The sequence below is a fragment of the Leiobunum rupestre genome, chromosome 9 (assembly GCF_980474605.1).
Source record: "Leiobunum rupestre chromosome 9, qqLeiRupe1.1.hap1, whole genome shotgun sequence".
In the NCBI taxonomy this organism is placed as follows: Eukaryota; Metazoa; Arthropoda; class Arachnida; order Opiliones; family Sclerosomatidae; genus Leiobunum; species Leiobunum rupestre.
Genome location: NC_143392.1, coordinates 4,357,291 through 4,373,564, shown reverse-complemented (window position 1 = coordinate 4,373,564; position 16,274 = coordinate 4,357,291).

The window sequence follows — 16,274 nt, the reverse complement described above, 5'->3', positions numbered from 1 at the left end:
GGTGCTCTGAAGTCTTCGTACTTGTGAAAATTCCTTTATATTATCGCCGATTTAAAAAAAAACAGCTCTTGAAGTCTAGCGCACATATTTGAATTTGTTTTTGGGCTTTTTTACGAGAGTTTTATTCTGTTTTTATGAATCGTGTACTTTAGTAAACGAGTCATTATAGGCTGGTATCGTCCATGTGTGTGGGTATGTGGGTGTGTGTGTTTCTGGTGGTGTTTGTGTTTGGCGCCGGCCGGGAACCGAATCCAGGTCTGCTGCGTGCAAGATATTTAGTCTAACCACTGAGCCACCGACGCTTGTTATGCTACAGTGTTTTTCTAAAACAGCTTTGGCGAAAGTGTTTTAAGCAGTTTTAAAGTTATTAACGTTAATTTTTCCTGCACCTTTTTTTGATATGTATAAAATTGTCAAATGTGGAGATTGACATTGATCAACCATAGGGTTTGAAGAGTGTTCGTTCACATACTATATATTTGTAAAACAAATGGGATTTCTACCATCAACTTCGAGCGCTCTACTTAGTCAAACATTGTTTTTGTATAAATCGTAGTTCTACTTCACCCACCTATACATCGAACTTGAATTTCGCCCCGTTTTGGTTTTTGTCTCAGTTTTTCGCTCATTTTTACACACAATCCTAAGGATTTATGTGTATTAGTCTCACGTACAGTGTAGCCGATGCCGATGCCGCCGTGTCGCGCATATCTCTTCAAGGGTTAGGGCTAGAAGAGTCAATGATATCTCGTTCGAATGTACATACATCGCCATTGATGGCCTGTCATAAGGTTTTCAAATCTGAGCCCTAGAAGTTGGGCATTAGCCCAATTTAAAATTTTCGGTGGTTTCGCTTTATGTGATAGATATTTTATTTACAATTAAGTCCGATAACGTTAAAAAAATATTATTGGATAGGTTAGGATTCAGCGGACCTACATTTTCAGTTATATCAGTAAATATTAATTTTAAGTATAGTTTTCAGGGTAATTTTAAAATGACGATCACGATCAAATTTTAAAATCCTTATCAAATCTAATGAAAATTTGCAAATCCCTATCAAATCTCATTGAAATTTGAAAATTCTGCAAATTTGTAAATTTATGAAATTTCGGTCAAATCTTGAAATCTGGACGAAAAGAAGAAGTGGTACTATGATAGAACTATATCGCGTGGTGGAGGTGTATGTTAAATTTGCATAGAGTTTTGCTAGGTGAGAGTTCTAAATCAGGAGTGGCGGAGGTGTACGTTAAATTTTCAATTGAAATTTTTGCTGGATGAGAGTTCTAAATCAGGAGTGGTTGAGTGTTAAATTTCGATAGAGCTGGGTGATAGTTCGAGACCATAGAAATAAGTTTATAAGATAAGAACTTCATATCGCGCGTGTGTATTTACTACGAGATAATACTGATATATAAGACGCGTCGGGAGAGACAATCATCTGTCAATTTGTGGAATAAACGAAACATGGCTCCATGTAACAACTCTAAAGATCTAGTCCAACAATTGCTTTATCTTCGCGAACATGGAGATCGAAGACTGCTACTTAATTTTCTCTCAGAGATTAACATTTACCTATATACAATGATCAATGGGATTTCATTATATTTGACGCGACCGATTCCCTAAATAATATGTTAGGTCTTTTCTTCCATGGTGGAGGTGATTTAAGCGATTTTCATCCCCCACATGGATGTACTGGAATTTTATCCTGAGACAGGTTCAAACACGATTAAGATGTGGATAAAAGAATCCAACTTTCTAACAAGAATCTTACCCATCATACATTTACCACCAAATTTGAAATCCATTTTTAACGTTTGGATGAATTCGTGTTTGAATAATATAATATTGCTAATAATATGCAATGCTAAAAAAACTTGATAAAAAACTAATAAAATTGATTACACTAATGCCCCGATTCTCATTATCCATTATGGATTTAAGCTTACAACATCCTATGAATGGGCTTGTAGCCGGGTCAACCCAATGCGGGAAGTCATTCCTGGTAGGGCAGTTGATTCAACATAGGAAGACCTGCATATCCCCTCCTCCAGAGAGGATAATATGGTGTTATACTGAGTATCAACCGAAACTTGTTCAATCAATATTAGAACATACACCCTCAGTCGAGTTTCACGAAGGGTTATTAGTTATTTTAGACGATTTATTATGCGAGATATCTAATAATAAAGACGTAACTAATTTATTTATTCGTGGATCTCATCACAGAAACACCTCCGTGCTAATTCTAATGCAAAACCTTTATTACTCTGGAAAAGAAATAAGAACTTTAAATTTAAATGCACATTATCTGTTTATTTTTAAATCACCACGTGACAAATCAACAATTTACCATCTCGCGAGACAAATATCTCCAACCAATAGTAAATACGTTATAGACGCGTTCCAACAAGCCACGTAGCGGAAATTTGGGTATTTATTAGTTGACTTGAAACCTCACACCTCAGATCAGTATTTACTACGAACGGGTTTAATACCTGGTGAAGAAGCAGCGGTCTTTATCCCCAAATGAAGTGTATTATAGAAAGTTATAAACACTCCTAAGAGTTTCAGTTACTAACATCGGAGATATCGGTTGCGCTAAATGATCATAACTAGAAGATATTCCAAGACTGTTCATTACGTTTAAAGAAAGGTTAAGAAAAATCTTTAAATGTATGTCTCCAAACGGGTAAGGGAAACATCCTGCAATCCAAATCAAAGAAAGACAAGACAGCCATTAAGTACGCCAGTAAGGAAGCTATATTGGCCCTTGTTGAATGTTGTAATAATGTATAACACGGAACAATTGAACTGTCAGAACGTCATCGTAAGCGGCTAAAGAAACATAGCGCAGTTACACGAAACGTGTCAAAGGAGAACGTTATATCAAAACGACGAAAGATTCTGGTACAAAAGGGCGGTTTTCTACCATTTTTATTAGCACCACTGTTATCTATCGTTAGCTCAGTCGCGGGAAGTGCAATAAGTCGAGCTATAAACCGATAATGGCCCGAACAATGCTTCTTGTACCTGAAGATATATTGGAGAGATTAAAAAACACTACACCACCCAAAACTGTGGAAACACCTATATGATGAAATGAAATCCATTCTTAAACGAATCAGAGAAATTAGCATTATACAATCAAACTCTTCAACGACGTCTAACATTCATACGTAAATAGCAAATCACTCCCGATATTGAAAACTCTGGACGGCCTAAGACCTGGTTTGCTCAAATATCTTATTCTCTACCTGCAACTTATGTTAGCGATGCAATTGCACTATACCGAGCGACTACGGAAGATCCGAGATATATAAGATGGGCTAACTCAGGAGAGCTTTCTATTCGAGGGCAGGTGATTGGAGGATCTAATATAATAGATCTCTTGTATGATGCTGTGAGAAAAACACCGGGAACGGCAATCGATCCTATAGGAGTTACAAAGTTTTACGAGGGTATTCATAAGTCAAATATTTCAAAAAGGTTAATTAAAAATCCTGTAAAATTGGCACTGTTAAAAACATTCGCCGTATTTCATACACCGCCAAGTAGTTCAACGTTATCTCCATCTTCATCTAGTCCTCTAAGACCTTGGATACATACTAAATAAAATATATTAACCTGATAATTTGGCTCTCATTTCATAGTATAAGCCTACAATGGAAGGTTGTACAGAAACCCTGTCTTCAGGACTTTTAGCCTATTTATTACAATCATTTTCAAAATCACCGAAACTTATCACAGCTGTATTAATTATCATAGTTATTATAATATTAGAATTATTTAATTTCCTTTTTTGGCGTTACATACCATTACATCAAAATATTACCCAATATGGAGAGAGAACTTGAGCAGATCTATATACTAATCCCGCAGACGCCGGAGCTCGAGCGCTCTATAATTCAGCTCGACCTAAAGGTTTAAGGGTTTCATTGGAAAAAGTAAAACTATTTCTAATATGGCAGGATACATATACATTACATAAACCTGCTAGAAGACGATTCAAACGAAATCGAACTATTGTTTATGGAATTGACGAACAGTGGCAAGCGGACTTGGCAGATTTTCAGAAGCTGTCTAAATATAATTCAGGATTCCGCTACGTATTATGTATCATCGACATATTTAGTAAACACGCTATGGCGGTAGCAGTTAAAAATAAGAAAGGTGTAACGATATTAGAAGTTTAACGTAAAGTTTTTGAAAAAGGTCGTCAACCGAAAAGAATTCAAAGTGATCATGGAAACGAATTTGTTTGTCAAGAAGTTCAGAGTGAATTAGAAAGAAGGAACATTAAATTCTTCGCTACCCGATCGGAAATAAAGGCGTCGGTTTGTGAGAGGTTCATTAGAAGTTTTAAATCACGTCTATATCGCTATTTCACACAGAATAACACCCTTAAATATATTGACGTTTTAGATGATATTATAAACGCTTATAACAATAGTTATCACAGATCAATTAAATGTAAGCCTGTGGAAGTAACTCTAGATAACTCTGCTAAAATATGGAAAAATCTTTACGGTTCGGTAAATTTTTCTCCTCCGTTAACATATGCGTTTGAAATTGGCGACATTTGTAGAATAAGTAGAAATTTATCAATTTTTGATAAGAAATATAACCCGAATTTTACTACCGAATTGTTTAAAATATCCGAGAGACTACCACGTGACCCACCTGTATATAAGCTTGTGGATTTAAATTTTAACCCCATTTTAAGGGTATTCTATCGCGAGGAGGTTCAAATTGTCGGTCGGGATTTAAGAGACTGTTACTTCATAATCGTAAAAGTAATAAAAAAGAGGAAAAAATCGGACGGCAGCGTAGAACTGTATGTAAAGTGGCAAGATTACGATCCATCATTTAATTCTTGGATACAAGAAGTGGATTTAAAATGAGTTTTTACGTAACGCTACCTTCAGATTCCTCGTCATTATATTACAAAGATAATAGCGTTGGTAAATTTCGAACATATTTAGCTGAACCGTTAAGATTTAAGGAACAGTATGAAGTTGGGTTAGCGGAAATAAGCTACCCTCGGACATGGCATAACGTTCGAAAACCTAATCTATTGGTTATTAAAGACCCTCTCGAATATGATTAAATGTCCGATAACCCTCTAGTTAAAGACCCTCTCGAATATGATAAAATAATTGAAGTTCCCGCGGGTTTTTATATAACCCCAGAAGAACTATTACATATTATAAACGTGCACAACCAAGACGGTAAAGTTACATTCGCTTATTTAAATTATTCTAATCGAATTAAAGTTAAATTGCAACAGAATAACAGAGCTATAATTGGCCCCGATCTATCAATTTTACTAGGTTTTAAGGAGAGAAGATATAATGATTTCACCATTTTAAATTCAATGATATCTCCCTACCCAGTTGATATGGACGCTGGGTTACATTCCTTATTCGTTTATTCTGATCTGGTTGAAAATAGCGTTGTCGGAGATAGTTTAGCACCTCTATTAAGAATCATAAGCCTCGAAGGGAAAGCCGAGTCTAACGGGAAAACGGTTAAAAAAATATTTTCACGACCTCACTACCTACCAGTCGTGTGTAATAATATTAAGACTATAGAGATTGATATTACAGATGATTAAGGTGAACCAATACAGTTCCATTGTGGGAAAGCTCACATTGTATTACATTTTAGACCTCGTAAAATGTGGACTTCACTATAAACCTCTTTATCATTTAAAACGCACCCTCATTCTAGCTTAAGAGAGCGAACAGTTAACATCATGAGGTCTGAATATTCACCTTCCAAAACTGATTATGAAAGTTACTATTTAAACCAGGTTGGTTTCGGCGGATTACCCGTATATAGAGGTTTAGCCGTGCAAATCAATCTCGGATAAAAAGGACGCAAATTAAAAATTAAGAGTTGCTACGTGTTTTGAAATGTTGAAAGTGTAATACGTCATACATAAACCGATTTTATTAGGCGATAAATGTATCGAAAATGATGATTAAAAAGTTATTTTAAACTTCGGTATAAAATATTTGTTATGCCCTAAATTAAAAATCGAATTACTCTGAAACCTGGTCTAATTATTTATCAAAATAAAACCAACCACAGTCTTCTATATTATACTGTTATCACACGTTGTCCGTAAAATTGTAAAAAATTACGTTAACAAAAGAGATAATCAAAAATCGATTGACTCTGAAACAGGGGCGTAGGAACCAGGGGGGAAATGCCCCTCTATAGAATTTTGCTGGGAGGGGCAACTAATTTTATTGCCCCCTCTTACTTTTTGGTCAGTTGAAATCTTCAAAAGGCTCAAATTCTCATTTTAAAATCATTTTAAGATTGTAGAACCTCAACTGTGTTTGAATTTCAGTCTTTTCCCGCCAATTTACATAGTAGAAAAATGTACACGTGCATTTGGAGAAGCTACACACCATTAAAAATTCAAAACCATTCTCCAGACCCATTTTGGTTTCCCTTTGGGACAGCGAGAGAGCTAACGATATAAGAGAGAGGGCCTATTTACCATTCTGAGAGCGAGAGAGAGTAAAACGAATTTTGTCCGGTTTGGCGTGCCATACTCCTTATAATATAGATAAATACATTTTCAAACTGGCTTGAGCTACATTTTCCTGGGAACAGGGGCGGCTGAAGGGCCGGGCAACTGCCCGGGGCGCCAGTTTGAGTGGGGCGCCGAATTTGAGTTGCGCGCCTTTTTGGTTTACTAAGAATTGGATTTGTTTATAAAAATTTTAATGAAAGCCTAACATAATTCGAAAAATCTCTAGCTAATTAGAAATACAAATCACTTTCCCAACGAAAATGTGCAACATCGTCGATGAACGTTTTTTCTCTACTTTTTAATTTAAAATAGTAAATTATCCATAAAATTACAGTGGATAGTTCTGACGGATAAAGAATTTTCCTGGTATTTTCATTATAAAGCAGGGTATATAATATGAAGAAGAAAAAGTGATTTGGCGATACTACAAGAATAGAAGGAAGCCGAAGCCCAAAGGAATACAGTACTTCAATGTACTTGCTTGCTATTTCGTTGTCATTTATCCAGCTTAATGACAAATAAACAAACTAGCAGGCCACCTTCAAGAATTCTATTTGTTTTTTAGGCTCTTATGAACCGGCATTCAATCTTCTAAAATGCATTTAAACCGTTTTCGATGGCTAGTTCCAAAGCACTCTATCGGTACGATTTAATCTGTCGTGTGTCCGTGGTTAAAGTTAGTCTCTTCTCTTTTACGAGCACGCTTAGAAAGCCATTTATTAGTTTTAGTTTAATAGATATTAATTGGAGTCACGTTGAATTGAATTAAGTTGTCCAAGAAAAAGAAGCATTCTTTTTCTTTTTACAAAAAAAGGAAATTAAGAGAAGCCGTTGAAGCAGAAAAGCAAGCTACAGCTTTAAAAAGTCCATAAGTGTAGGCCTTAAAAAATCCCGCAAAATAGTGTTTTAATGAAGTTTTTAAAGCAATTAATGTAAGGAATAAAATAATTAAATTTACTAAGAACAACCGGCTAGTTAAAAATAAAAATATTCATTATTATTACTTTCAACTCACGGGTTCTTCGTAAACTTAATTCTTTTATTTCACATATATTAAAGTTCTAAAGTATTTTAATTCCGACGAAAGGGGATGCTCATCACGTCAGAGTAAAAGAGAAGGTCAGCTTAGAGCTGACCTAGATATTTCACGTGTGAAGTTTACGCAGTTTGGCAGGGACTTCAGGTGGTCCGGGAGAGAGTTCCAGTCCTTGATGGAGGAGGGAACAAATGCATGCTTCATAGGATTGGCCGGTTTTCAAACCGCGGGGGCCACGCATCCACGATGATATTGTATGCGCGATTGGTGAAAGTACCCCATTCGCTTTATGGATGATGGAGTTTATCGCCACAAGACGTTTGATGCGGCGACGCGACACGAGAGTGGGCCAGTTAACTTTCTTAAGTACTTGTGAGATACGGATGTCCCACGAGTACCCGACCGATGTGGCAAAACGGACGGCTTTTCGTTGAACCATTTCGAATTTGTGGGTTTCCGCCGTGGTGTGTGGGGACCACACGGCTGAGCAATACTCCAAAATGGGAGTGACGTAGGTTTTTATGGCCGATCCTTTCGTGGAGGGTTCGGCGGAGGAAGCCGAGAGCTCGGTGGGCCCTAGAGACAGTCATAGAAACGTGGACATCCCAGGAGAGCGTGGCAGTTAAAGTAACACCGAGATACTTGAACTCTTGAACGTGATCGATGGCCGTGCCTTCAACTTGGTACCCGAAGGAGGTGGATTTAAAACCTGGGCGGTGAAGGCTTAGCACTTTGCATTTTTTGGAGTTTAGTTTCAGCTTCCAGTGGCAGCTCCAGAGCATGATTTGGTCGAGGGCCAGCTGCAAGTTGTCGTGATCGCCACGACAGCAAATTGCTCGAGAGAGGGCGACGTCGTTGGCGTAAATGGACAAACGAGAGAATACACCAGAGCCTACGTCATTGACATAAATTGTGAAGAGAAGAGGGCTAAGTACTGAGCTCTGTGGTACGCCTGAGGGGACGGGATACCAATCTGACTCGGCACCAGGAAGGGCAACACGGAACTCACGCCCCTCCAGGTAGGAGGCTAGCCACCTTAGAGTGGGGCCACGTACGTCGTAGCTATGTAGTTTCGAAAGAAGAAGCTGATGAGGCACCGTGTCAAAGGCCTTTCTGAAGTCTAGGAAGACCACATCCCCTTGGGGGGTGGTCTCCAGATCGGTGGACCAAGCGTCCACGATGGAGAGGAGCTTTTTTTCGGTACTGTTACCGCAGCGGAGCCGTGCTGGGCTGGAGTAATGGCGTTATGGAGCTCCAAGTGGGTGGTGACTAAGGACGTGACAACGTGCTCAGCAACCTTTAGGAGTTGGGCCAACAGAGAGATTTGTCTGTATTCCTCAGGATCATCTGGGGGCCCTCCCTTTGGAATCGGCGTTACATTGGCGCGCTTCCAGTCCTGGTGAAGTGTTTGTGGAGAGCGAGCAAGGAATCATATCCGCCACCGGAGAGGCCAGTGGATACGCGCACCGTTACAGGATTGCCGGGTGAAGTCCATCGGGCCCTGGCGCTTTATGGGGATTTAGCGGCTGAAGGAGTTTTAGGATTCCCGTGCTTGAGATTGTGATATCTTCCATAGGGGGCAGACCGGCCGGAGGAGGGGGATACCGAATCTGGATGAGATGTTGCGTGAGGGGTGTGACGTAAGACCACCTCAGAGAGGGTAGCCTTAAAAGTGTACCACTTGTCAGACATATCCTGGTTTGGGAGGCACAGTAACTGGAGTTCAGCGGTGATAGCTTCAGTATCCGCTTTGCCGATCGCTAGGCAGGTGCGGGGGGGGTGAGGCAGTTTAGGTGGTGAGGGGAGAGCCAGCAGAGTGAATTGAAGGAAGTCGTGGTCCCCGAGACGAGAGCGCTAAGTCGAGAATGCTTTCACAGGAAGACGTAGTTCTGGTAGAACTAAGAACGTGCTGCGTGTAGTTGCACGAGAGCACAGTGCACAAGAACTTCGAATCGAGAGTTAAAGGGGTTTGTAACAGATCCCATTCTATGGATTGATCGCCAACTACTAGGATATCAGAGACACCCTGAGACAGATTTTCAAGTAATGCATTGACCCCGGCGGAATACGACTTATTGGACGAGTGGGGACGATAGACGCAAGCGACTCTCAGACATTTGGAGCCCATAATAAGTCGCACCACAACCACCTCAACGGTATCCTCGGAGCGCACTGGATAAGATTTTTAATGCTATTGGCGACCGCGATCAGGACACCACCACCGTGTCGATTTCAGTCGTGACGGTATACGGCAATGTCCGAGCCAAATATTTCCGAGGCATTTATCGAGGAGTCCAGTTTTCTCTCATTTAACGCGACAATTGCAGGGCGGAGAGTTGAGAGGTAACCTCGGAAGGCTGGGATCTTATTGCAGAGCGATTCCATGTTGGCGTAGAGGAGAGTCAGTGGAGACCGTCGGGACGGTCAGGCCGAGACGTCGCTGAATTGGAAGTGTTTTTTGGCGCTGATACTATTCAGTATGGACATTATAATTAATGTACTTAAGGTATACTCGTCTTGCCACCTTACCTAGTGTTTCAAGCTCCATGTAAAATGACCATGTACCATAAAGAAGGTATTAAATATGTTTACACAAAGTATTTAGAAAGTTGGAAAATAACAGGGGCGCCAAAAATCCCCCTTGCCCGGGTGAAAAAATTTGCTTGAGCCAGCCCTGCCTGGGAATCAAGAAAACAACGCACCGTCGCTTTCTCCAGTAGTGATATGGATATCAGGAATTTATCTGAGAAATAATTGATCATCGTCCAGTACATGCCAACTGAGGAAATGCCCGCTGATGTCCTAACCAAAGCATTGTTTTGTCCAAAACATCACTCCTGTGTTCAGCTCTTGTTATCTTGTTGTTCACTTCAGAAGAAACTAGACCTTAGATCTTAAAAGGGGCTGTTGGAAATTATGTAATATCAAAGGTCATCGTTCTATCTTATCGTGTTATCTTGAGTTGCGTTCCAAATTTTTTGATGGCACGCTTTTAACATATATAACCAGTGTTTTAAGCCTTTTCGTATGGCAGTTATTCTGTGGAAGCAATTCACATGGTTTACTATTAATAAAATAAATCTTTTTTTAGCTATTCTATAAATCCTCGAGTCGTTTTTGTTGAAGTTCCTTTCTATAATGGGTGACTAGGTAGAGTCCCGTTGACTTAACATAGGGAGAGATTAAGGTCATACCCACACATTTTTATTACTAATCTTACTTGAAAGACGTATTTGCCCTATACTGTGTTGACCAATTTTCATTTTGAGTTAAGCGTCACGCGTCAAATTGACTAAAATAGTTTGACGCCCATGCTACATAATTTCTTCTTATTATGTTATATTTCGCGTATTTAAACCAGATCTGATTACGCAAGTCTTGGTTTAAAGCGATCGGTATGGCTTTCAGTTGCATAATAATTCTTAGTAATCAATAATAAGAGCAAGAAACTTTGCATATTTCTTCTAAATAATTAGAGAAAAAACTTTAGCAGTTGGCCTGTTTTTCCCATTGGGGATCATCAAAACTGTTTTAAGACAACTTGCAATGTTAACAAGAAAATACAATTTAGTACTACCTACATATAGTTTGTAGAACATATTGTAGTGCCAAAAATAGGCCTAACGACAAAGAGATCTCTCTTCAATTTTAAATGTACGCAAACATCTATGGTTAACTTCGAGTAATGGGCTCCAGATGTTCGATCCGAAGGTGAGGGTCGTCAAGTGAAAGTTTATGGGCTTTGGTTCAGCGGAGAATCTTTGGCCAAGATTATCCCTGGACCCCCGAGGTCGAAGTTTGTGGGGCGACCACTGCGTAGAGATAGCGAAGCTTCCCTCTCTTCTTTTATTGAAATATTTTTGGAGTAATTGTAACCCCGTTTAGCCACCCCCGTTTTACGACTGAGAGTGACAAGTGAAACTCATTACCAGTTTTATTTTATTTTATTTTATTTTATTTAAACATTCTTTTATTGTTGTGTCCCCTCTTCTGTGATGCTTTTGTGCGGTATTGACGTTAGATCTTTGGTCATCCAAGAGCGCACCACGGATCCAACTGAGACCAAATGTTGTCACTTTAAATATAGTGGCTATTAAGGACTCGTAAGCTTGGGTTTAGATGCGGACTCGGTCCGTTATAATTTAAAAAAGATGCGTGGTTGAGTCGTGAGTGGCTAACTTGGGAATGGTCACATGACCATGGGAACTCGAAAAATGACCAAAATTGGCGCAAAACAAAAAGATGAAGGTCATGGCGCCATGAGAGAATGTACACGTATGAACTCTGCCTCTCTGACGGAGGACAAATGTGAGCACCCTGAAAGGGAGACGCTGCATGTAAGGTTGTACGGTCGTAGTGCAGGTGTGCCTAAAATGCCACCCTTTCCTTAAAATGACATAACATCGTCGTGTTACACGCATCAGCCGGAACTCAAGAATTGGCCACCAGCCCAAGTAACAAACTGGACAAATATAATTTGAATAATCACTAATGCCCCATTCCCCGCATGTTATATATATTGCATGAGTAATAGTGTATTTAAGTCGCGAAGGGAAGTACTTCCAGTTGGTTTTGGTAACGTTTAATTTTAATTCTCCTTTTTATTTATATCTTGTTTTCAGTTTATTATAAGCTTAAAAATATTCATAGCCCTAGACAACAGCTGACCCACGTTTAAGTATACCTCGCTTACTCCTATACCAGTGGTGGTTACGCGAATGGAAACCCGGGATAAAATCTAAATAGCTTTTAACCCTTTTTGTAGATGATATTTAGTGTCGGCTCGAAAGAGAACCCCCGTATGTTTGATTAGTTGGGACACTCTTGCAGTCTAAGTCAGGAGTCGGGATTAAAGTCGTCACAACATTTATTTGTAATTATCTCAGCACTACATCATAAGGGTTCGCAATATTCGTTATGTTAACTAGCATATTCATTTTCCAAAGTGTAATTCCACTTATGTAAAAATTTTAATTTGACCTTTTAGTTCAGGCATTATAAGCAAAACCTCATTAGGTAAGAATGTTTAATTTCTGATGACGAAATTTGAACTTGCTTTACGAAGTGCCTTGGTTTCCGGCACGAGCGTGCACTGCCATCTTCAAAATGGCCGACAAAACCGACTGTTTTATTTCAGTTCGCCCATTAATTTAAAAAACCGTTTTTTATAAAAGGGTGGGTTTTTTTATAATGTTTAGAGCGACAGGTTTAATTACTTGAAGGTTTTTTCGAAAATAAAATTTTGCGGTTTTTGGAAGTTCTCTTATTTAACTTTCATTCAAAGTCAGTGATAACCAGCTTTTAATTATCTTTACGGGTGTTTCATGGAAAAGCACAATTTGTTTTTGTTTTAAGTATGAATAAATAAAAACATTCCACAAAATTATTCCCAATTTTTTGTTATTAAGGGGGTTTTCCCACGAGGTTTTCGGTTTCCTTTTTTTCTAAAAACTTGTAGATTTCAATGGTAATATAAGTGTAGGGAGCTGTCGGCTCGCGTGGTATGCAGGGCTTTCCACCACCCTCCTACTAACTAAATTAAAGGCATTAAACGTCGCTATATGACTTATCTTAGGGTATTAGCCCTGCTGATTATTATCATTGAAGGAAAGTGAGTGGAGAAAGAAGCTTAATCGAAGTCTTTCCTTAAAGGAAAAGCTTCAGCATTCGAAATTTAAAAGTACATTTTTCAACAAATTTGTTCAGCAACTATATACAATCAAAAATATTCCGAATTACCTACCCGAACCACGCTTAAAAATAAATATCAATGGATAAACCTGGTGAATAAAATTAGAAGCTTAATGACAAAAAGTGTTAGATATCTCTCATATGATAAAAAATATTTATTAATCTTGCTTTAAATCGAATTAATTCAATAAATAAGAAAATATTTTTTCGTAAATTTAAATAATAAGGATGGTAAAATTATTAGATATATCTATGAAATCGATTTCTGGAAGATCCCAGTCAAAACGACTGCCTTCGCAGTTCTGGCACGTCTCGGCTGTATTTTGAATTCAAATTTTTATTAATTTTAATTGTCTTAAGCTGGCGTTAGTCGTCTAAAAGTCACCCCATGATTTAAGACTAACTTTCAAAAACAATCGAATCTATATCTCATTATACTCATGGATTGTATCTGGTTTTATTGTATGCGTAAAGATAAATGTAATGTTCTTTACACGGAGACACACATGAAGGCACAATTTGTTTAAACCTTTCGGAATATGGCATAGATGGGCAAAACTCCGGAGTTTCACTCCGGAGTTCCAGAGGGAATGCCAAAAAACTCCGCAACTCCGGAGAGAACTTCCATAAGTTCGGAGAGCCTGATAAATACCTCCAATTTTGCAGAGTGACAAGCGATTTATTAGAGGAGTGAACGATTACTCCGGAGAGATGGAGGGAAAAACAATACCACTACGATTGGAGGGTGGAGGGACGGAGGGAAAAGTGTTGGAGCGATAGTCTTCAGCCGGAGGGACGGAGGGAAAAACAATACCACTACGATTGGAGGGTGGAGGGACGGAGGGAAAAGTGTTGGAGCGATAGTCTTCAGCCGGAGGGACGGAGGGAAAAACAATACCACTACGATTGGAGGGTGGAGGGACGGAGGGGAAAATGCTGGAGTGATAGTCTTCAGGCGGAGGGACGGAGGGAAAAAGAGTGCCACTATGACTGGAGGGTAGAGGGGTGGAGGGAGAAGTGCTTTAGGTTTTTCCGATTCCCTCCAGAACTCCGGAGTTTTATTCAGGACTCTCTACGTCTAACAAATAATGTGTTTAATGAAATAAAACCTTCCTAAAATACATGACATTTTATTTTATGAAATTATGGAAATGTTACCATTTTTTAGCCAATCAAACGAATTCATAAACTTGCACAAGTAACAGAAAGATCGGGGTTATATAGAAATATTGTACAATTATTATTTCAAATTTTAATAAAATATTATAATGATTTGTGGTTTAGTTCAGTAATTTGATATTTGTGTGCTGTATTAGAGTTTTATCATAACGGGCGTTTAGCTCGCCCTGTTACATATAACAGTATAGTTGGTAATTTGAAAGTTTAGACTGTAGCTATCTTTTATAGGTCTAACTCCCAATTCTGAAAACGCGTGCTTGTTCTAGACTCAATTATCTCACGTTAAGATTGGGTTATAAATGAGGTAGTGTTAAGTACTAAATGTATAGGGAATGGTGTGAAACACGGTATCACGTTCCAGAATATTCAATGAATTTGTGTTTTTTGTGTAAATATGTCTATACGTAGGTGGGTAGGTACGGGTGTGGAGGGATGACGATAGGTGTGTAGAGAGAAACGAAAAGGTACTTTAATTTGTACTTTTTGGCAGGTATGTGTGTAAATGTATGTGTTTATGTATGTATGTAGGTAGGTAGGTATGTATGTATGTATGTATGTATGTATGTAGGAAGGTATGTATGTATTTATGTTAATAGATAGGAGTATCTGCATGGTTTTAGGTAGGCATATGTAGAAAATTGTATGTTTTAGAACCCATTGGCTACAATAACAATTGTGAAATATCGCCTTTGGGGGAAAAGGTGATCAACATCACCCTTTGATAATCCTGGGCTCTGATTTCCGTATATCAAAAATATGGTTTATACTCGAGACATAGTTATTTTACTTACGAAATAGAATATTAAAGTGATAATTTTTCTAAGTCTATTACACTTTTTTGGTATTGTTTCGGTGCAATATAAACTTGAAAATAGTCAAAAAAAATAACATAATGTGAAACCGTTTCAGATTTGACAAGTTTGGTGGAAAGTCTCAAATGAAACCTCAAAAATTTTGTGTAATGTTTTTTTTATCAGATTTGGTTTTTTTCGTTAAAACAAAGCTACTTCTACAGAGCTACAAATTTCCTATCTACGTTTTCAGTGGTTTTATAATGATTTAGTTTTCTTTTTTAAACTCAAACTTCGTAGTCCGCAAATAAATAACAAAAGAGGGGCCGCAGACGAGGCTTAAGTGAGACCTCTGGACGGAACATCCTGTTTGTGACGTTTTGCACCACGTGACCGCCATTGAAATATACAGGCGGAAACTGATGTTCCGTCCAAATGCTGAGCTGCCAGGTAAAAATGTTAATTTTCGGCCCCCTAACTTTCAACACGGGTCTATTGTAGCAGTGGTTATCCGTGACGATGGAAGTTATGCCCAGAACGAAGTTCTTCTAACTTCTCACTAATGCCAGGTGTAGGGTGTACAGAACAAATCTAAAGACACTGTCACACCAGGCTCGCACCAGGCCGTAAAAGTCCGTTTAAGTCTGTTTCGTTGCCAGTTTTGACCAATGAAATTCAGAAAATCTCGCCATGAAACCAGGATTCGAGCGATCGTGTGACCGTGGCTTATACTTATCTTTCGGCTACAATTATTTGAACACTAGACTCGCTTGTCAAAGCGCGCAAAAACATTTTGACATAAATACACCTTTCACCGTCTTTCAAAGTAGGTTTTGATCAGTTTCTAATTAAACCGAGGCTTACCAATACATTACGGTGTAATAAAATTAAACTAAAACTGGGAAGCGAATAATCTACAAAGGTGTAAAAAGTGTAAACGTTTTGTCCCGATGTAAGTTAAAAATTTCCACCTAGTAAAGGCTGTCGAGTATTTTAGACCTAATCTACGAACTAACCCCTGAAC